The 22,409-nt window shown below is 40.1% G+C and overlaps 1 protein-coding gene across 4 annotated transcripts in view; it reads right to left on the minus strand.

Moving 5' to 3' along the window:
* Positions 1 to 22,409, minus strand: part of PTPN3 (protein tyrosine phosphatase non-receptor type 3) — a 158,928-nt gene that overhangs the window by 111,750 nt on the left and 24,769 nt on the right. Inside the window, exon 1 of one of the 4 annotated variants that reach the window (XM_058824274.1) lies at positions 7,575 to 7,720. The exons of the other annotated variants lie outside the window; for them this stretch is intronic. The gene's annotated coding sequence lies outside the window, so the exon portion shown is untranslated. Of the gene's footprint in view, positions 1 to 7,574; positions 7,721 to 22,409 lie in introns of those variants that run through there. 4 annotated transcript variants of the gene reach the window in all.

The raw sequence follows: 22,409 nt of genomic DNA on the forward strand, positions 1-22,409 counted from the left end.
CTGGCAACTACTTCAAAGAAAAACTGTTGCTAACGTTGAACCAATCTGAAAGCAAGAAGGAGAAACCTCCATTGTGGCTGCAAATGTAAAACCCTACACCTATGTGCAGTCTTACTAAAACCTGTTAATTTTATATACACAAAGTATAGTATCACAAGCATTTTGACAAATTAGGAGTTCCCTAATATTTGCACATCTGAATTTTCTCAGTGATACCTCAAATTGCTTATAATTTTGGAGTAAACCAGAAAGCACTGATTCCACCCCAAACTGTTCTCCACAACTCTAGGTTATAAACAAGTATTGGATTTTTATCACTGGTTTGCAACCTTCTATGGTACAGCCATCAAATGCTGCACAGCTCTCCAAGTAGCATATGTTGTCTTGTTCTACTATTGCATTTTTAAAATTGTTTTACTAAATACATGGAAAACTTAAGTTTTTTAACTAAGTACTCATGCTTAGCTAAATTCTTAGCAACCTTTTCAGGCATCATACTAAATAAACTATATTTACAAAATCATGCTGTGAAGATAGAAAGGTTTATGATCATTAAAACAATAAGGTCTTTCTGTAAAAATATTATCAAAAGACATAATCTCTTTTCAAACTAATTATTAATAGAATAATGCAAAAGACAATTTTTAGAGAGGCTTATGCTCTACCCAAAGTCAAGCTCAACAATGAGTTACCACCATCAAGTGAAAACTGTGACATCTTTTTTAGGCATCTAAAAATGTCATAGATGGAAGTGGCAATGGGCAGAACAGATACTAAAATGGCAACCAGGTTTAGTTTACACTATTATTAATAGAAGGATTGTTCTAATAAACAACTGCACTGATTCACAAATGGAGAGAATAAAGACTAAAAATTGAGTTAGGCATATGAAAGGGTGTAAACATTAATCAAATAGCAGTAGTCCAGGCAATTCTATGTGAAAGAAGAAACTATCAGAGTGCAATAATTTTATCTCCTTAAAGTCTTTTGATAATCAACACAATCCACTGACACACTGAACACAAAACTAAGAAGCCAAGGACATCATAAAAGCTTGAACTATACCATAACTATGAACTTTATGCACCCTGTTGGCCAGGATATTAGACAAATGTTTTTAAACATGTTTCCAAAGTGCTTTAATACATCTTTACTGATATACAGATATAGATATATAGATATATATGGCTAGAAGCATGTGCAAAAACTAGAAATGATCTAATCCTACAACAACCTCTGAAACCCAATAAGGACAGCTTGTGCTCACTGGGTTGTTCAAAGACGCCTTTCTTTCCTACAGTAAACATGGACTCACATATTCTGAAAGAACAATGTAAAGATAAGGCAAGCTGTACTTTAACATGTGCTAGCTGACCTTCAACTTGACCAAAGTACAATCTACTGTAACTACAGGCTCTTAGTGTGCTAGCTAGAATATCAACAACACAGTCAAGAAGATACTTTCTTCCAAACCACTAGCATTGAAACCATAGCAAAAAAAAATTAATACTTGCATGTCCTGAACTCCAGGTACACATTCACATCTGCCTCAATCAAAAGCTGTGCCTCTATCTACACCATTATAGTTCCAGAAGCACAGTACCTCCCCATCTACGTAAGAATATGCAAAAAAAAAAAAAAAAACCCAAATCACAAAAAGTTATGAAAAGCATTTAGACTGACACAGATGTAGAAACAGAATACTACTGTACATACATGGAACAAAAACCTTAAGTTTAAAAGAAAAAACCACCAAAAGTGAGTGAAACTGCGGAGATCAGACCTCTACACACTTGGGCCAATCCCTGGGGAACAGCCCATGTTGAACAAGAGGATCCATGGCCACAGAACTGCAGGCAAACAGCGCAGGAACAACACTACAGTAGGAAATCCCACATGTATTCCAGTCACAGTTCAGGCTCCCAGCTTTGATTCATAAAAATGCGTCATTCCAGAGAGCGTAACTCTATCACATAACTTGCTAGGGAAATAGCCATGGTTACTCATCACAGCTTGCTGTTATGAACTGCTGGCTTTCCATAACACTGCACACACCAGATTAAAATCTCTCTGGGGGTGGAGGGAGAGGATAGCAGGAAATCAATGAACAAGATGTCAAATCATAACTACTTTCATACTTCAAAGTGCAAATAAAACAGCATTTGACTTAGTAGTGAAATACTTCACTGTTGATTTCAGCTGCTCCTTCTCTAGAACTATTTTTTAAAGTCTTGCTCAGGCTAAGAGAAGAAAAAAGCCTGGATCAGAATAAATAATAAATTACTTGAAAAGAGGCTTTTTGCATCTTACTACACAAAACCTTAAAAGGTAGCTTTACTTTGTGCACGTGCACATTTAATTTGACCTTTAAACCATATTGTTGAGGCACAAGCCTTGGTTAGCACTACTGGCACCTGTCAGAATCACCAAAATTACAGCTACCTCCAAAACACTGCAACTGTATTTGCCAGCTACAAAGGCTGAAGCATTTTATGATTTCACACAAATTTTAGCATTACTTCTTCTTCAGAAAATATTGAAGTGAAGCATATTTTGTACTGTCCACCTTAACATCATACATTAAATATTTTATCTTGTTCGAACAGTTATGTGAACTGAAAGAAAGAGTACACAATTATTTTTATAATACATTGCAATAGAAGAACAAAGAGTTGGAATCACTTTCTGTACACCCAGTTTTCTTCTCCTTGCAGAGAACTTAAAAACTGATTTTATTTTCACCTTGAATTATTAAAACTCTCTTGAACTCCTTGTAAAACTTTACTTCTCACTAAGATACCACACATTTGAATTGAGGGTTTGAATTGAAGACTTACTTTTTCTTCACTTTTAATGAATTTCTATGAGCACACCAATTTACATTAGTGGGAGAGTTCCAAAAACAAAACTAGTGACTGAACCTGTGGTTGGTAAGTTACTACCTTAGTAACACAGTATTGATTGAGAGCAATTACCTAACCAATTTCAGAGTGCACCAGCCACCAGCTTGAATTAGTAAGATAAAATCTGGCTGTTGACAAAGATGATAGAGTAGGTGGCTGTGATAAGGGTTACTACCTTGCCTCTTGAAACATACTCACTGAATTGGTCAATACAAACAAGCATGCAACTTATTAGCTTGGCTGTATTTCAACTTTGTGATGCACGGAAAAGAACAATTTCATTTTTGGCAAAACACCTTTTAGAAAGCCTAATACTCCTCCTGCCAAAAAAGGGATTGAGATCACTTATCTTGAAGAGTTGCTCTCAGGTCCAAATTCTGAAAACCACAGTTTCCTCAGAAGTGTTTTTAGTCATAATTCAAAGCTTAGGACACTCTCTCCCCCCCTAACATATGTTGCTGTGCTTGTATCAAACCCAAACTTGCCAAGAGAGGGAAGTGATGAAATTACAGCCAATATGACAGATTAACATATGCTCATAGCATGCACACTGCTTCTGGGATTTCTGTTTTATTTGTAAAACTGCATTACCTGTCTAATGTTCTGTAATCTTCACATTGAAGAGACATTTGCAGAAGTTTAACAGAGGGAAGTTAGTCAGAGAGATACATCAGACAAGACCACTCCTAATGATTTTCATTTCAAATAGAGGCCATTAGGATAATCTGTATTCCAAATGTATGTCTAGAGCCCATATTTTGGGACATCTCTTACTTGTAAGCCAAGAGCATGTGAGACTCACCAGGTGAGCAACAGTACAGCAGTGCATCAAGAACCTACAAGGTTTTCAAGTCTCTCTTGATTCCTCTTGACCCAGAAGATAGGAACCCTTTGTTACCATTACTCATGTGTAATGTTTGGAAATCTAAACCAAAATCTAGCAGACAGACATGACCCGACTTCAGCATGGACCAGATCTCAGCACAACCCAAGCAATCAAATTATGTATGAAGTATCAGTGTTTTCTGCCAGGAGAAGGCTCTTCAAGATTGTGAATGCTGTAAGACAATAGGAAGAAAAATTAAGGCCAAAAATAAGCTTTATAAAGCAAGCTATCAGACAATGTTTTCTATAGTATCTGATTTTGTAGCATTTCATGAATGCCAGGGTATGAAAAGAAGAAAGAGAAGGAACCCAAAGTCGCATAGTGGGCACATGACTGAGTTTCATATTACAATGCTAATAATAGAAATTAGAACTACTCAGTGAGGTTCAGTGCATGCTGACTGAAGGCAATGGTATCATAGGGTATGGACAGATTAGAATCAACTATCTCAAGGTATGTCAGGATGAAACTTGCAGCACATCTGTTACACCACTCCAGGCTTGTGTGCCTGCTCTTTCTCCTTAGTAAACACCTTGACAGAAGAATAATTTACCTCCCATAAATTCCCACTTGTCATGAAGAAAGCCCACATACACCTTCTGACTTCTAGGCTTTGAGAAGAGGAAAACACTACAGATCATGAAAAGCATCCAACTCCAAGACAAAACTGCAGGCAGAGCATTTCTAGTTAACACTGACACTTCCCTTTGCTGGATTAAGTTGCCTAAACTCTGTCTCTCTCTTAAGAGATGACCCCAGTTCAGAGTTACTTGACTGATTCAAGTGAACCATCCCATGCTCCAGTCCAAGGTATGGGATGCTTCCATCAGGGGCTAAAGTGCCAGAGCTATGGCTTCTCATCAGTGTTGTACCAAACCTCCCCTCCCCTGCTGACTAACATCATGCACTCAACACCATGGAACAAAATGTACACTGTGCTGCTACACACAGGTAGCCAGAAGGGAAACCAATGCTACAAACACCAACAAATACAAGTGGGAAGCAAAATAAATATTTTTTGCTTAATATACTTTTTTGAGAAAACAGCTGAAAAATGTTGCTCTCTGATTTTCCTGAGTGAACTTTCCAGTAGATGAGCACAGTGTTGCCTCTGACAGACATCAGTTCTCAAGTTCATAGTTTTATGAAGATTAGGGAATGTGCTTCCCAGTCAAAAAACAAACAAACAAAAGAACCCCCAACAACTGAAACCAAACCCACACCACAAGGTTTCCACAAAACTTACAATGAATATTTACCACATTTAAAACAATGAGACTGGTAACTGTGGTGCTCATCACCACTAAGCTACATTTTACTTTTAACTGGTTGAGTTTTAATGAACAAATACCCTACGTATAGATGCCAGCACGGCAAATATATACTTGTGAATGAAGTGACACAACAGAAGAACTGCTCACTGTACTGATATTTAGTCCACTTTGGAGAATCTAACATTAATGACTTCTGTGCACAAGACTTCTGGTGTTGTACCTATGTAAGGTTACTCCTCCAGTGTCTATGTAAAGCTATCATTTACCCATCAGTGTAAAAAGTAGGTCACAGCTTAGAAAACTATGCACAACTGTCTCTGCTATAATACTGACTGCTAAAAAAACAGTCCACCCAAGATCTTTAGAAATCAGCTGATATTTTAGACTCCTGGAATGGATGAAAAGATGGTTTACCACCTGGTAAGCAATGAACATATTCAAGAAGATGATGATACTACCACTGGCTTTTTTGTTACTACTTTTTTGTTGCTTCTGTCTACTGCTTTAAGCATATTACACCAATAATACAAAATGATGAATTGAGAAGCAGTCATGGAGCTTTGCAATTTAATAGCATATCACTTAACTATAGCTTTATCAGCATCTTATTTTGTACTGAAAGTATTTTGGAAGCATGAAGGTAAAGAGTTAAGTACTGTAAAGTACAACATGTCACTGTGATATCACTCAAATTTATGTCCTAAAATAATGAACTGTCCCGGTCTTAGAAGATGCAAAAAGTTCATATGGGAACATTAGAAATGCTTATTAAGTCAGAGAGAGAGATGACAAGTGTTAAGAGTTCTTCCAGGAATCCACTGCTAGCAATATTAGAGTGTTTAATGAAACAAAATTAATCTTATCATCACAAGTTGATCCTTCAAATGAGCTGTTATGTTAAGTGTACTTAAGAACTATGTGGAGTATTACATTTTTTTCTTATGAACTAGAAAACAAAAATGTATTAGGTATTTGTCCCCAGCCTATCAAGACACTTTTGCCACAGGACAGTGCCAGAGAACTTCACCATCATAAAAATTTAGCATTTGTATTGCACTGGTGAGCAAGCCTTTCTAGAGATGGTAACCGAGGAGACTGTTCTTCCCCATAGCTCTGATTGCTGACTCTTTCCCTTATGATCAAACCCACTCAGGTAATAGGGACAACTTGCTTCTTGTACAACTAGTTTCAGAAAAATTTCGTTTAAAAAAAAGTGAAAATGCAACTGCCCTCCAAAGCTAAGTAAGTATCCTACACATCTACATTCACATAAATAATCCTTCAATGCAACACTGTGCAAAATTAATCCTTCAGTAATATATGCATTTCTACTATAAAGACAGTTTGTGCGTAACAGAGTAGCAATACCAATATTTAATAGCATTTAAGAAATAACTTGTTCTGCTTTGTTACATAGTTATTATGGCAGTAGCAATTTGTGACAGGCTGAAGAGTGCCACAAGAGAAGCGACCATCGCAGCAGAGAAAAAATCCCAATTGCATCTTTGAAAGAGAGGAAAGCAAGGAGCAACAGAAGGAGAGACTGACTAATTAGTTCAGATAAGTTCATTCAAGAGAGGAAACAAGAACTGCTGCAAGATGAATGAGAATTTTATATTAAAAGAGGCATCCTATTTTACCACTGTTGCATCTGTTCCATAACACGAGTGAGGCAAATAGTTGTCACACTTGACATATATGAACATATTATATGTATCTTAAATATATTACAGATATACTGGATATTTTTGCATCTCTACAGGGCAAGTCAGCACCCAAAACGCTGAAAAGTATCCGCTGTGGAGCCCCGGCAGCCTTCGTGGCGGGGGAGCTGCTGCTAACTAGTCTGTGGTGCTGCATCTCCGGGCTTTGGGGCTCTGATGCCCCGGCAGACCCATGGGGCAGGGGCAGGGCCGCTCTGCGCCCGCAGCGCTCCCGTCTTCTGAACACGCCCGAGGCACTCGGGGCTCGACAATACTCTCAAGTCCGGTGCTCTGCCAACGATTTGGGGGGGAAAAGCCGGGAATAGAGAAGGAGCCAAACTCGCCCTATATTAACAGGCAGCAAAGGCGAGAGCAGGGGAGCCCGGGGACGGGACCTTCCCCGCGCCCTCCCCCGTGCCCGGCGCTAAGCACACAAGGCGCGGAGCGGAACAGAAAACGGAGGGACAGCGCGGAGCGGAGCAGCGCCGCCCCCCGAGGGCACGGCTCGACTCGGCTCGGCGGGCGACGGGCTGACACCCAGCCCGGCACAGCCGCGCACCTTCCCGCTCGCTCTCCCCCGCGCCAGGCGCCGGGAGCAGCGCTCGCCCCCGCGGGGCCGGCGGACAGCCAAGCGCGGCGCGGGCCAGCCGCCCGCCCGGGCACTCCGCCGCGCCGCCGAGGTGCGGGAGGAGGAGGAGGGAGGTGCGGGGGCGGCCCCGGCGGCACCGCCGCCCCCGCCTCCCGGAGGCGCCCCGGCGGCGCCAACTTTCCCCGCGCCCCGCGCCGCTCCCGCCGCCCTGCCCGGTACCTGCCGCGCCGCCCCGCGCCGCCGCCGCCGCCCCGCTGCCCCAGGGGGCGCAGAAGGCCGTCACGGCCGTCGCGGCCGCCGCCACCGTGCGGACCGAGAAGAGCAGGTGCGGAGCGCGGCACCACGGAGCCGATCCCGATCCCGCCGCCGGCTCCGGCTCCTGCGCCTGGGCTGGCCGGGCGGGGCGCGGCCGGGCGGGGCGGGGCGCTGAGGAGCGCCCGCCGCCCGCGCCCGCCCCCTAGCGGAGGGAGCGGCCCAGGCCCACGCCCGGCCCTGGCCCCCGCCCGTCCCGCCGCTGCTCTCTGCCTCGGCTCCGCTCGGAGCGCTTCGGGGCTTTCCGCCGTTCCCTCAGGGGAACCGGAGCGGTGTCACAGCGGATGGCTGGGCTGGGGCTGTTCTCTCGCCTCCCTTCCCGCCCCACAGCAGGGCTGGCGGGGACTGCCCCGCCGCCACCTGCTCCCGCACGGCCGCGGTCCCTCTCGGGTCCCGCCGTGCCCACAGCTCCTCCCGGGCTGTGCCCGCTGGCAGTGCGGCACGAGGAGCTCTGGTGGCCGGCTCCAGAGGCTGACACGAGCTCGTACCACACGGCCGGCTGTCGGACCCTGCCAGGGGACGAGGAACCGGCTGTGCCTCGTGCCATGGCCTGGGGAACAACGGGGCCGTCACAGGAGGTGCGAAGTGTCCCCAGAGTGAAGTGTCCCCAGAGCCCGCAGTTGGTGGCACAGCCCGCCCCATGGCCTCCCCGCACGGGAGGAGGGCAGGTCTGGCCGCCGGCGAGGCTGGCCAAGGCTCGGGATGCGTGCGGTGCCTCCCGCTTCCCCCGCGCCCCTGCTCCCCGCCGGGCACCGCGCTCTGCAGCGCCGTGCCGAGGGATCAGCTCAGGTCCTACGAGCAGAGCAACTGGGTCAGGGCAACTCTACACCCGTGCTAATTAGCTGAGCCTTCCTGCGGCGCTAATTAACTGAAGCTGAGGACTTCAATGGGCGAGCAATCCCGTGGCATGCTTTCTCCTGTTTTAAAGGAATTTCCTGGTGCTTGGTCCTTGTGCCCTTCTGCTAATGCGAATGTACATAAGATCAATGAAACAGTCTGCTTAAAGTATTCAGAAAAACCCTCCAAAACTGTGTGAAAGTGTTATGATGCTCTCCTGATCTGTTTTGGTCCCTGCCTTCATCCCTCTCTGTTAACTCAAATGCAGGGGTGGGAGCAGGGAGAGAGTGAGCCGATGAACCAGAAGCTCCCTGCAAGACACCCACGCCCAGAAAAAGCCCCCGGAGACAAGCCCAAGAAAAGTTTATCAGACAATTCTTTGACATGGCTGTATTGTTTCAAATTCCATATTGCCTTTCCAAGCTTAGTTCAGGGACCTCTGTGCTGCAAGTATGCAGTACAGATATGTCTGCTGCAGAGATGGGGTATTCCGAAATGCAACTTAGCTCTTGCCATCTTCTTATCTGTACTGCCCTTCTAGAGAACCATTTCTTGGGATGCCACGTTCTTGGCTAGTTTGGGGAAAGTGACATGAAGGCAGCAGCTCGGGTGAAGGCAGAACAGGAGCCAGTTTGAGCATGTCTACACAGTACTGCCTATCTGAATTTGAGTACTGGGAGGAGCATAGCTGTGTCACAGATTTTCCCACCAGGTACAATGCTCACTGCTACTCAGCACAGCTGATTCATAGGATTTTGCAGATTTCCTACAGCCTTCTCTGAATGGTTCTGTCTCATGCTCGTGTTCACTAATATCTACCCTGAAAAGTGTTCTTTCCCAAATGCTTGAGGAAACCATCTAATAATCTAATCTCCAGTCATTTATTAAAGGTGCACAAACTTAATGTTCCATGCATTTAAACCTTAATGCAATATTGAGACTTCATTCTATTTAACTGTTTCTGAGATTCAGAATGAGAATTAGTTCACTTGTTAATTCTATAACATTACTCCAGAGTGTGAGCTTATTTAACTCTGGAAAAATAAAAGTGTTAAAAAACATTGGCATTGCCTTCCCAAATCAGCCCATTAGGTCACTGTGTTTCCACCAGAACCTCTGCTACTCAATAAATGAGGATTAGACCCATATAATGCTTTGTGTTCCATGGAAGGAAGTTAAATATTCTTTGAACTGATACTCAGCATTTTCCAAAGTACTTTGCAAGCAATAGTCATCATCTTTTCTTTTAGAGAGAGTGCAGGAAAACGGTGCTACATAACAAATACACAAAGTGAACACACCACCAAGGGCCATGCTGCTGCTCCCCATATTGAAGGTTACTGCATCTTGCCCTTCACATAGTCCCATGTAGTTCTGTAAGAGCATCAATTCAGAGGCATGAGAGCCTATCCATTGCAATTAATCACAGTCAGGACCTGATGACTTTAGAGATGAAATACGAGTCTATCAGGCTTTTGATTTAGTGCTGCAGTTCCTGGACTCAGGTCCAAATCTGTGCAGCAGAAAACTCTTTCATTACAAGCATCAGAAATTCTACTGCTGAGCCTTGAAGGAAATATGTAATCCCAGTCTTCCCCTGAGTAAAAACTACTACTTATTTCATCAGGTGCTACCAGTCATGCCAGTGAAGAAGAGTAACCCCCACTTTTGATTGGGAGTTGTAGATTTAATTGGAACAGACTACAGATTCTATTGCACACAATTACTTTCAGCTCAAAAATTCTGTTCTTGGAAAGCACTTTCCCAAATTCCTTGACTTTATGGAAAGGTAGAGAATCCTATATTATTAAGACCATGGAAGAGAAAAAGTAATTTAATACCTAGGATTGCCACACACAGGATACCATAGAAGCAGTGTCTCTCACCAAGAGATGATTTGTCCCTCAAAATGTGGTATCAGCTTATAGCAAACACTTCTGAATCCTCTACTCATCACCTACTTGTTAAAATTGTGCTAAATTTGATAAATATTAATTAATTTAGTGTAAATTTGTTTTCCCATCACACAATCAAAAATGTGGACAAGATACTAATTCCATGAGAATACCAACCTCAAGTTAAAAAGAAAAACCACTACTCCTCTCAGAAAAAAACCCAGACAAACAAACCCCATAAAAACAACAGGATAAAAGTTGTGTCTGTTATTTTCACCTTTTATGGCTGAGGCATTGTTATTTTCTGTAATTACACAAACAAACTCTCTTTTTGCAGGATCATCTTCCATTCACTGGACATGTTAATCCCTACAGACTGGATGTCTGTTTTCATACTCTTAAGTACCCAGCTGAAGACATCTAAGACACAGTTTTTCAACTAAATTTCTGAATGTGTTTATCCATATCTCTGAGCACTTCTTTAAATAAAAAGAAATCACAACCTGAACCTCTGGTCATTTTACTCAGAAAAAAAAAAAAAAAAACCAAAAAAACAACACAAAAAACCCCCTCAAAACTCAATTACTGATCAGAGGAAAGAAGTCCAGCTGGAGTAACTAACTTCCTCAGCATCGCCCATAAGTGTTGTCACAGTAACAAACATCTCTGAGTGCAGTTGGAGCAGCTCCCTGGCCAGGGATCAGGTTAAAACCAGATGAGGAAAAAACCTGTGAGTAGTGTTACTTTTAATATAGACAAATTCTGCAGTTAGGTTAGCCAGTAGTGATTTGAGGAAAAGTGTGCAGCTGTAAAAAGCTGTCAGTGCTCTATCCCAAGACATGTTAAAGGGCAGGGTGAGGGGATCTCTGAGCCACCTGGTCTAGTGGAAGGAGTCCCTGCCCATGGCAGGGTGGTTGGAACCAGATCTTTAAGGTCCTTTCCAACCCGAACTCTTCTATGACTCCATAAAATATCTGCACACACAGATTTTCAGAAATTAATCAGCCAAATTTAGGAGGAGTTACTTCTTGTCAACAAAAGACTCCTTGCTGTCAGAATCATGAACATGCTAAAGCTTCTCAAAAATTGGTTACAATTAGGGAGTTTGTGTGATTGTTTTATATTAGCAATTCCTTATCGTAATTCTTCTTGAGAAGGCAAAATTATGATCAGTTCAGCCAGAGGTAGAAACTCATGATGTGAAACTTCATCCTAAATAATTACATTCTGACACAGTTGCAACAAAAGCAGAATCTCTATAAGAAAAATATTTGGCAATCTGAGCTGTGGTTACTCTGCCTTATAGGTAGATCTGCATATGCAAGCACAGAATAAACTTCTCTCCACTTCCAGAGACACTACAGTTCTAACCACTGTCCTTATCTCAAGTTCACAAGGCATTTAAAAACATAAACCAATTGTGAACTTTAAAAAAATAAAATCCTAAGTGGCTTAGAGTATGTTCTCATTACCACAAAACACCAGTTTAAATGAATACAGACTGCGAGTGTGAATACACACAGCCAGAGAATGTTCCCAGCAGTTAGACAGTAAATTGTCTGGCCAAAGTAATTTATGTGCTTGCACAGCCTTCATGGGTATTATCCTCCTCCCACACTTTGGCTGACATTTTTGAAAGTGCTTGCATTTACTTACAAGCATGTATGAAGCAAGTCATGTGCTGATTCATGAAATGTGTATCGTGAAATATTAGTTAAACAGAGTGGAAGGGCGCCGGAAAAAATTGAAGCTGGGGGTATACCTACAATGTTGCACTTAAACCTAATCAGTGAAAGTTGTACCAGGCTGCAAAAAAGTATTTCTAAGGGAAATAGTGAAAGTACAATCAATTCAGGCTTTTAAACTTCAATACATTTAAACACATAGCTGGAAAATTTGCATGTAGGTGCATAAAAAAAATTGAGTAATCATTTTTATATCTACTTGATTATCTGATCAGTAGTATACTGAATATGTATTTACATGAATATTGGCCTTTCTGTTACTGACAAGTGTTCAACTCAAATTATCATTTTGGCATAGTCTTCCTTTACTGCTCCTTATGGCCACTCAAAATTTCCTCTTATTAGTAATATATAATGACTATAAATTATGAAAGTTGGAGACATATTGCTGGAACTCCTATAAATTTTTTTCATTCACCTATAACAGTATTTCCCCACTCCAGGACATATCTTTTTTAATCAAAAAGTATGATTCATAGGAAAGAAGTGTCAAATAATTTTTGTTTTGTCTAAAATTTGCAAATGTTTTACATTTAGCAATTAACCATGAAAAGCATATTTAAATTAATCCTATTTAAATGAACCCAGCATATATATTTAATATAGCTGCACAGGAGAAGCAACATGGTACTATGCTAATTTTCTGTAAAACATACTTCGTTCCTTTCAAAATTACCACTCCCTGAAGTAAAACAGGAGTCCATTTTAAGTTCTGCATCATTTGAATTTGAGATGGAGCATTGAAGAAAGCTGCTTTAATTGAAGCTTAAAAGATATGGAATTGAGCCTTTAGGGAGTGTTGGGCACTTTTCTTGTCATTCTGGTTGATTGATTTGCATGATGTAGGTGGGGAATGTTGTTGATCAGGCTGTCCATTTTAATTTTGTACTGGTTGTGTCAGCTTTAAAGTGAGGGGCGAGCACACAAGATTTAGTACAGACACTGTGCTGCAGGCCAAAATAAGTAAAATAGCATTATATACACTCTTGAAAAGTGTGATATTTAAGTCAACTCAGTATATCATATGCTGCAACATGTTATTTTTAGTCTCATATTGAGCAAGTGCCTTCTCTTTTTTTCTTTTCCCAATTCACATGTGTATAAACAAGGTGGAATAAAAGTCTTTAAACCTAACATGTCACTGTCCTGGTTCCTTGAGAAGTACTGTTCTGAATTTAGCAGACAACCAACAAACGTTAATGATGAGACTTGAGATGTCCCCTAAAGGAAAAAAACCCTAAAGCTTATTTTGCTCTTCTGATTTACATTGCAGGGTAGGCCAGATTTAGCTGCCATCCTGTGTCTCACCACTGCCTGATATCCTATAAAATCACTCGAATTAAGAGAGGCTGGACCAGTCTCCTAATTTGTTGTTACATACATACCTATTGCGCTCAGACTTCTCTTTTAAAAAGGCAGAACTCTGCTCTTGCAAGTTCTTTGTGAACCATTTCTACCCAGGGGGTTTCACTGGGTAACTGTTTCTGCCTGCATTGCTTGTGACGCTGCTGTGACCACTGTGAAAATCAAAAGCACCTTCCAACAGATGGCACACAGGCCAATTAGTGACAGCAGTGCTTCTGCCTTACCCGGTGTCCTATATGAATGGAACAAAAAGCCTTCCCTTTCCCTGTGTTATCCTACAATAGTGTTCATTAACACTCAAAAATGGGGAAAAAAAACCTGCCACCAAAAAAACAGGTCTCTCTTCCCACCCACTCCCCACCCCATGACAAGGAAAATATGTTTCAGGAGATGAGTAATAGAGCAGCTTTTTTTCTAAAGGTTAAAATCAATGCAAAACAAAAAAAAAAAAACCAAACAAAAAAAAAAAAACCAAAACAAAACAAAAAAAACCCCAAAAAACAAAAAGCCAAACCAACAACAAAACAAAACAACAACAACAACAAAAAAAAAACCAACCAAAAAAAGCCAAAAAAGCCAAACACAAAAACCCCCTTAACTATACTTCTATTAAGAGGTTCCTAATGAAATGTGCAAATGCGTCAGCATTTTTGTATTCAGCACAATTCAGTCCAGTAGCACATGGGGTTATAATGTACCTAAGGGGAGAAGACATAAAGAATTAGGTCTGGAGTCTGGGGAAGTCAAAAGCTTGGCTAGACTAATTGATTTTGCAGGCTGATGTTTTAAAAACCTATACAGTGAAAATACTAATGAGTTCCTTTTTTGGCGGGATGAGAAGAAGTTCTAAATTTAACTACGAACTTCTATTAACTTTCAGTAACTATGAGGTCTTTTGCTCCAGGTATTTAGGATATAAAACAGCTGGAGAGGTTATCCTCCTATGAGCCCCCGAAAAATGTCTCAGATATGTCTGGTGCTATTTGTTGTGACAGGCACAAAAAGGCAGAGTATCCAAGAACTTAAAAGCTGAATGTTGTAGCATTGAACACACAGATGCCCAGAGTAAAATTCTACTTTCAGCTCTTGGGCTGCTTCAACAGAGTACATAAAGAAAGTTTTCCAGTTCAGGTTGTGTTGGAGAACTGTGTCAGCACATTGAATCAGGAGTGCTTGGTCACTGTTTTCAGCAGAGAGGTGCCAGTGTCAGTGGTTGGAAGTGCTCCCTACACAGGTACCTGTCCAATCTCACATCTCTGCCTCAGGTGCTCCAGAGAGGCACTTCTGTTCACTTGGGATCTGTTTCCACCAGTGTGTTCTTACATGCAAGTAAGATTTATGTCCCTTATTTCTGGATTCTAATCAGGACCAGGTACTCTCCAAGCTGTGGTTTCACAGCCCTGTTACTGCAAGTGTGAGTGTGGGCAGGAGTGGAGCTCGAGGGACATCGACTGCACATTGCCAACTCCAGGTGCAGCCCCAAGGTCTGTAGTTTGTTGTCTGGTAAACATAAAGGGTTGAGATGCAGGAGTTTTAGATTTAGTCTAAATCCCACTTTAGACTTTCTAGATACCCTTGCTGTCCCTGACTTTTCATGCTGTTCATACTTATGAACAATTCTCATGAGAAATTATTTGATGCTCTGAAAAGACTGTCATCATTCTATGGATTACACGCATAGAGAAGAATTTAAAGAAATCGACTGAAAGGTGTTAAAATAATTCAGATTTATAATTCTGACCTCCTGGCAAACTCCTCAATTACAACATCCCATTTATTATTGGACTATTACATATTCCTTGTCACAAAGCTATCTTTTTGGAGGTTACTGAACTGTGTTAAAATGTTTGCCACTTTTGAGAAGAAACATAACCTACTGATTTTCTCCCTCTTTGTTACAAAACCATTTCTAAAGTTCAACATGATTTCTCAAAAGTTAGTCTTTGAGGCAGCACAAAGATATCTAGACAATGGTGTTTAGTTTTGTTCTCCCTGAATCACCTTATGATGGAATTTGCAGTGAAGCTGATGTCCTTGCAAGGCAAAAATAGGAAAGCAGGCTCTGAGTTGCTACTTTAGATACTTAGATTGACTCATTCCCATCCAGAGTAAATAGGAACAAAATTTATTATCCAGGTCCCAGGCACTGCAGTCAAGCGTTCTCATTTCTAATTATTCCAAGCAGAGTGAGGCATATTTTCCCCAGAGTGACCAGGTGCCTAAGCAACCTTTAGAATTGCTTTAGTTAGAGAAAGAAGTCTAATCATTATATCCTACTTTCCTAGCAAAAAATAAATGCCAGCATTTCTGGATTAGACATGTGGTAAGAGTGGCATCTAATGGCTCTGAAATCTTCAGGATGGTGGAGGAGGACATACTGATTTTTAAAGGGTCACATATAGGTGTTTTGCTGTTTTATTAGGAAAGGTAGGAACAAACCAAGAATTTTGGATGCCACTAGGCATCTAGTTCCACTGGGATCTGCAGTTTTTGATGCACAGATGCATATGGAACCTGTGTGGAGCTAGTTTGCTGATGTGATGAGTTTGTGTACTCTTGGTTGACTACCACCCCTATAAATAAACAAATATATAGCACTGTCACATGTTCTTCCTTTCCTGCCTTCCACTCCATGTGAAATTTTTATAATTCTTGAATTACAATATGACATAATCACCCACATTTCCTCTGGCAGCACTATATCTCTGTAAAGCCTGATAGCTAACAAAAACTGTTTTCAAAGCAGAGCTGATCTCATTGCTGATGCTTGTCCATAAAGATGTTTTGGCATGATAAGATTCTGTATAAACTGATGTGTTTGTTATTGAAACAAACCTTAAGTTTTCATGCCTATTCAAAAAGGAAAAGAAAAAAGATGGTAACTTCTTTACTGGATGGAAATGGCAAAGCAAAAAAGATTTTGACATTTTCTAGTTGCTAAAAGACTATTATAAATATGAAAAGAAACAAATTAAGCTGATAAGAGTAGGATATTTAGCCTTTATGCAAATGATTCCTGATGCTTCTCCTCCAAACCTTTCTTTATGAGTCAGTAGCTCCAAGTACCACACACTGAACACTGCTGCAACCTGGTATGCTGCTATCTGGAAATTTCAGATTAGACTCTGTTTAAAAAATTGTCAAGGAACAGACCACAAAATAAAGAGGGGGTGGGGGGTGAGGAGAAGGGGAGGTGGCAGTAGCTGCTTACAGTGGGTTAGATAGAGGCTGCTGTTCTGGTCAGAGAATTATTTGGAGCAAAATAGCTACAATTATAGGTAGGGAATATAAATGGAAATTTGAATGAAATATATACAGTTATATGACCCACTAATGACTCCAAAAAAGGGCATAAGATGAATGAGTCACTGAGTTTTAAATATAGTTCCCTGCTGCAATGGTTTTATCATCAAACAAGGCTCCACTTAAATTAAAGGGGAGTGGGGGCTATATGATGGGGTCGTACAGCTATGCCTCAGTGACAGCAAAGGCAAAGGCTACACAAGTTGTTTCCATTATAAGCAATATGAGAGAGAAGCATTTGCAAAGGGGTGACTCAGATCAGAGAGCTTTCAGTTTGACTCTGATACAGTAGTTCAGATAAATGCGCTCATTATTTTCTATAGTCTGTGACCTTTCCTGATTCATAAATAGTAACATTTATTTTTCTGCACAATATTTATTTTAACACTGTTACTATTGATTTCACTGTATTTCATCATTTGTTCCAATTATAAAGTTAGGCTCACTTACTAATATAAGATCAGCAGCTTTCTAAAGGCAAAGAAAATAGCAAAGTCGTGCTAGGATTTTAACAGCTGAGAACAGAAATAGCCTTTGACACAATGCTTTTAAACTATTTTTTTTAATTACATGACACAATTTGTTTTTAAAGAACTGTGATGTATCTTACAGACACATGTTTGGCAAAGCATGGTCATTAGAGAGGTAAAACAAACATAATGACTTCTGCTTTGCTGGCCACCAAAACAGCACAGGCAAGGAAGTGAAGAGTTTTACAAGATCCTTTGAAAATATAAACCCAGAGACAACATTACAAATGTTCTACCTATCATTTGCAGTGCTGTCTTTGAAGGTCATTTCTAATTTCAGTCATGATTTGCATGAAGTAAAAAAGTAATTCAGATAGACTGCTAAAAGGTTTGTGGGTTTAAGGGGTGATATATTGCTATACAAAGCTTCTGAGTGCTTATTTGCAAAAATATGTCACAGAACTTCAAGAGATTTTCTTTGCATTTTTGGAAAAGTGAAAGGAAACTTCAAAATAATGATAAAAAGTTAACCTATTTTTTTCCCCATTTCTTCTCTCCTGCATCACATATGCATATTTCTAAAGAGATAAGAAGAATGAACTTCACTGCTGCTCTGCTGCAAACGTCTGTAGAGACAAACTTAAACAATTATTTATTTCTCAGAATAAATAAAACAAACAGCAGCTTTCTTTCCCTGGAAATTTTGGCATCATTTAATGATAAGAAACCTCCAAAAGCTTCTGGTATTTAAAAACTATTAGGAACCCAATCCAGCCAGCCTTTCTCCTGTCTCCAGCCTGAATGGATTGGCTGGCTCTTAGGAGCGAGCACAGCATGAGAGCACAGGGTTTGCCCCTTGGCGTGGGTGACTGCTGTGCAGCATTGCCCAAGCTCATCCTGCCACAGCAATAGAGCTCAGAGTTTAAGCTGCCCTTCAATCCCTGCTTTAGCACAAGCTGTTTATAAGCTCTCTGGTAGCTTGTTAATGGAACAGTTTACATTGATTATAATGACACCAAAGAAGTAATTAAGGGGGAATATTTTAACTGTACCTGAATTTAACTTGCCCTGTGTTGCTATGCAGATTGCCTGGTGTGTATATAACCTCACCTTGAGAACATATTTGTAAAGGTAGAACGTAAAAGATAAAAAAGTAGATAAAAGTAGTACGGAAACATAACAATATTATATGTGAGAGGGTGCATGTCTGGCTGATTTCTTCCTGTCAATACCAAGACAACTGTTATCTGCAAGAGTTTCTTTGAGTTAGCATGTTCAATAAATTCAACCTTGGCAACTGTGCTGACAACCAGCATTAAGGTTATAGACTTTAGGTTATAAAAATCTTTTCTCCCACCTATTGTGAAATTCAGGAAGTGCAGCTCAAAGAAATGGAAGAGATACAGCAGGCCTGAAGCAAATGCTGAAGAGCTTGTGATCTCCCTGTGCTTATTTATGTGATGAGTCCCAACAACAACATTGGCATTTCCTGCAAGTCACATTTGTCTGGAAGTCTTTGGAGATTTGTGACAGAGAGGACAATGCATCCTTTTGTCTGCAACCTGTGCATGCCTTTTAGGGGTTTCATGGGTCTGTCCTGGTATCCCTTGCAGTTAAATATCTCAGTGTCTCTTCCACAAGCTGGGATAATTGCCACCACAGAAGATGTGTGTGTTATATGTTTAGACATATGTTCATGAAAATCCAATATTTTTAAGGGCATGCAGTTTCAAATAACCCACTTTCATAATGTTCATAACTTAGTGTGGAATTAAATAAGATTTGTAATCCATGCTGTAACAGGAGTATTTAGTACATAGAATATTTTGTGGGGTACCTGCTGTAGAATGCTATTGCCATTAACTTTGCAACTCTAAACTTCATGCAAAAATTTGGTTGATACCTGCAGTACCAAGTGCCTAAATATTAATGGAACTAGCACAGATTTTCACATCAAAAGCATGCAAATATTCAGAATGAGTTATTTACTTTTTTATAGTGAAGACCTAGAAAAAGAGACTTAAGTAAAACATTATAGCTCTAATTTTTTGATGGACTTATTATAAGGAGCTTGGTGAGTTTTGTTAAAGAATTATTTGAAGAAATTGACAGTGGTGATCTATATAACACTGGGGCAAAACTCATGCTGTTTTCATATGAAGGTAGATACTTTTGAAACATTTATTGTGTACTTTGTATAACAAAGAGAACTTGTTTCAATATAATATTTCATGATGAAAATAACATTTTGCCAAGGGTATAAAACGTGAAGTTTGATTTTCATTAAAATTTTCGGTCAGGAAGGCCTTGGTATATATTAAAAATCAATAACTGTTTCAGTCTGTTTTTAAATCTTATTTATTTCTATTCTAACAGAGGGTGGGAATAAGAAGCCCCCCTGGTGAAAAAACTAGTATCTTTGTGTTGAAATGGGTATTAAAAATCACATTATGTACTTAGGGACTCAAAACTGTACATGTTCAGGTGCTTTATTCTGTGCCCATAAAGAGTCCCATGAAAACTGAAGAGGACTGTTCATATGCATGAAGTTAAAACACATTTCTACACAGTTGAAAGTTTAAGAGCTGGTTTAAAAAATTCATTATGGAACCATAATTTTATTGCCTTTATATTTCCAGTGAAAAGAACATTTGGTATAGTATTTTGGGTTTTTTTTTCATATCAGACAAAACTGCTCTGGAACTCTACACATCATAGGAGAGAAATGAAATGCAGGAAATAAAAATCACTGTCAGCCCAACTGTGCAAGTTTTCTGTGGGACATGTTTTTTCAGTATCTTGAAGTCACTCCTCCAGATTGTATTTCAGGGACAATATGAGAGTTTAGACTTAGAAAGTGACACCAGGATCCAAGCACTGGAAAGCATTGCCTGTCAGTCACTTCTGAGGACAACTTGAAAATGATTAATGCAACAAAATAAATTGAGCATGAACTCAAACGACTTGGTAAGGCTGAGTCATAGCAAAAAATTTCTATGAAGCTGACTGGCTGAGAAACCAGGCCTTTCTGTTTCATAATGGCATAAACTACTTTTTTTAAACAGTCAACAGTGCTGTTTTCTGGAAATGCAAAAAATCTTCCTCTACACAGAAGACAGATTTGTGATTTACTCCACTTTAAAATGCAGGCAAAGGACCATATCTGCCACACACTGTATTTTTAATTTATTTTATCATTTTCAAAAATGCAACATGAGGAAATGCCTTGAAAAATAAATAGCTGAAAAGGAAAAAGACAATTTGGCCCATAGATGAGTGGGGTTCCAGATGTAATTCTAGGGGGTTTTTGCTGAAAGGAAATGACCTTATAATTAATATAAGATGGTATGATCAACCAAATAAAACTTTCCGTTTCTGAAAGTGCAACATGGGGGTTTTGAGCATATGGAAGGGAGGAAAACACTTTTATTACAGTCATACATTTAGCCGAGAATGAGCAAATAGATTATATTTAAATAATGCTTTTTCTGGTGACTGGGAGTAAGGCTCAGAAACAAATCCTTTTAACCACTATTATTAGCCATCTCAGAGGAGAGAGGGAGATATTTTATCTGACTCTGCCCCAGTTTGAAGACCTCTCAGTAATTTTAAGAAATTGAAGTAAAACTACATGAAACTCATTTGTCCTAATTTCTAGGGCCTACTAAAGAGATCCATATTGCAAATCTAATCTAATCTAAGGAACGATGCTTTAGAGGGCTAGTCCCCTGCTCTCAAACATAAAGATTTCTTCCCACCAGCTCTTCTCCTTTGCCCTAGAGAGGTTGGCATTTTATTTTATATTTCAAATATAAATGAAACTTTATCATCTTAATAGAAGCTGGGAACATTTAAAATTCAAGATATAGTTTCTACATAATGGCAGAATTGTATTAAGGCACAACTCACAAGCACCACTTTCTTTTCTTGCTGCATTTATTCATTTGGTGACAATCTAGGTGTGGTCTCCTAATTCAATTTACATTCAGTTAAATGGCCAAAGAAAAATGGGTGGTTGTTTGTTTGTTTGCTTGTTTGTGGTGATAACCTTCCAGAAAATTCTCTTCTTCAGAAAATTGCCACCTATGTTTTCAGTACCCTGGAAAACTGATGGAAATTACCATAAATATGTGTCAGTTAGAAAAAAAAATAGGAAGTGTGTGAAATTGTAGTATAGCATTTCCTATGATAGCACCATGAACTCATGAAGCTTTAAGAAATAAAATCTAAAATGAAATAAATCCCATGGTGTCTTGAGTGGTTTTGAAAGTGTTTGAGCTGGGAAAACCATTAGTCTTTAACAGCCAAAAATACTGTGGATTTCTGCCAAGCTTGTCTTTCTAGGTTTGTATCAATCCATATTTTCCCTGTCTTTCTGATGGCTACTTGCCTTCTCAGTACCTTAACTCAAGGGTAAGGAATAAAGCTATACTTGGCTAGCAGGCCAGACTGATAAGTCAATACAAATTGCTATCTTGGAGGCCAAAAATAACTTTCTTATAATGGAATCGTGGAATTTTATTTAAATTGACAACTAGTACTTATAGCAAGTGTCCATGTTAAAAAATAATGTTCTGGATACTACAGGCACAGAGGACACAGCAGAGCTCAGGCATTACTTCCAGTGACATCCAGTCAAATGGATACACTGTCCAAGGTAGCCACAAAATTTGCAGGTTTCTATTGAATTCTGAAGTGAACCCAAGAAAGCAGATTTTGTAGAGAGAAGTAAAATTTCATTAGTTGAACTGACCATGATATGCTTAGTCAAAGAACCTATTCAGTGTACACCAGCAATGTGTGTTGCATCTTTCTAAACAGAAAATACATTGCTTCCATTTCTGGCTACATTGTGGGAATTTAATAGGTCATTAACAGTGCCTGATGATTGAAAAGAACAGCATAAAACTCCTGCTCAGCCCTGCTCACTTTCTAGCACTACAAGTAAAGAACATCACAATCTCTCTTTGGATGCAAAAGGAAATATCTCTTGAATAAAGTCAACACTTGAACTGGTGTGAACCTCAGTAGAAAGATACCTGTGAGTAATTTTGTGCGTGAATATGCTGTTGTGGGGCAGGAGTGCTGCTTTGCAGGTGGGTAACTCATGGATGAGTCAGGAGCAAC

The sequence above is a fragment of the Ammospiza caudacuta genome, chromosome 1 (genome assembly GCF_027887145.1).
Source record: "Ammospiza caudacuta isolate bAmmCau1 chromosome 1, bAmmCau1.pri, whole genome shotgun sequence".
NCBI lineage: Eukaryota > Metazoa > Chordata > Aves > Passeriformes > Passerellidae > Ammospiza > Ammospiza caudacuta.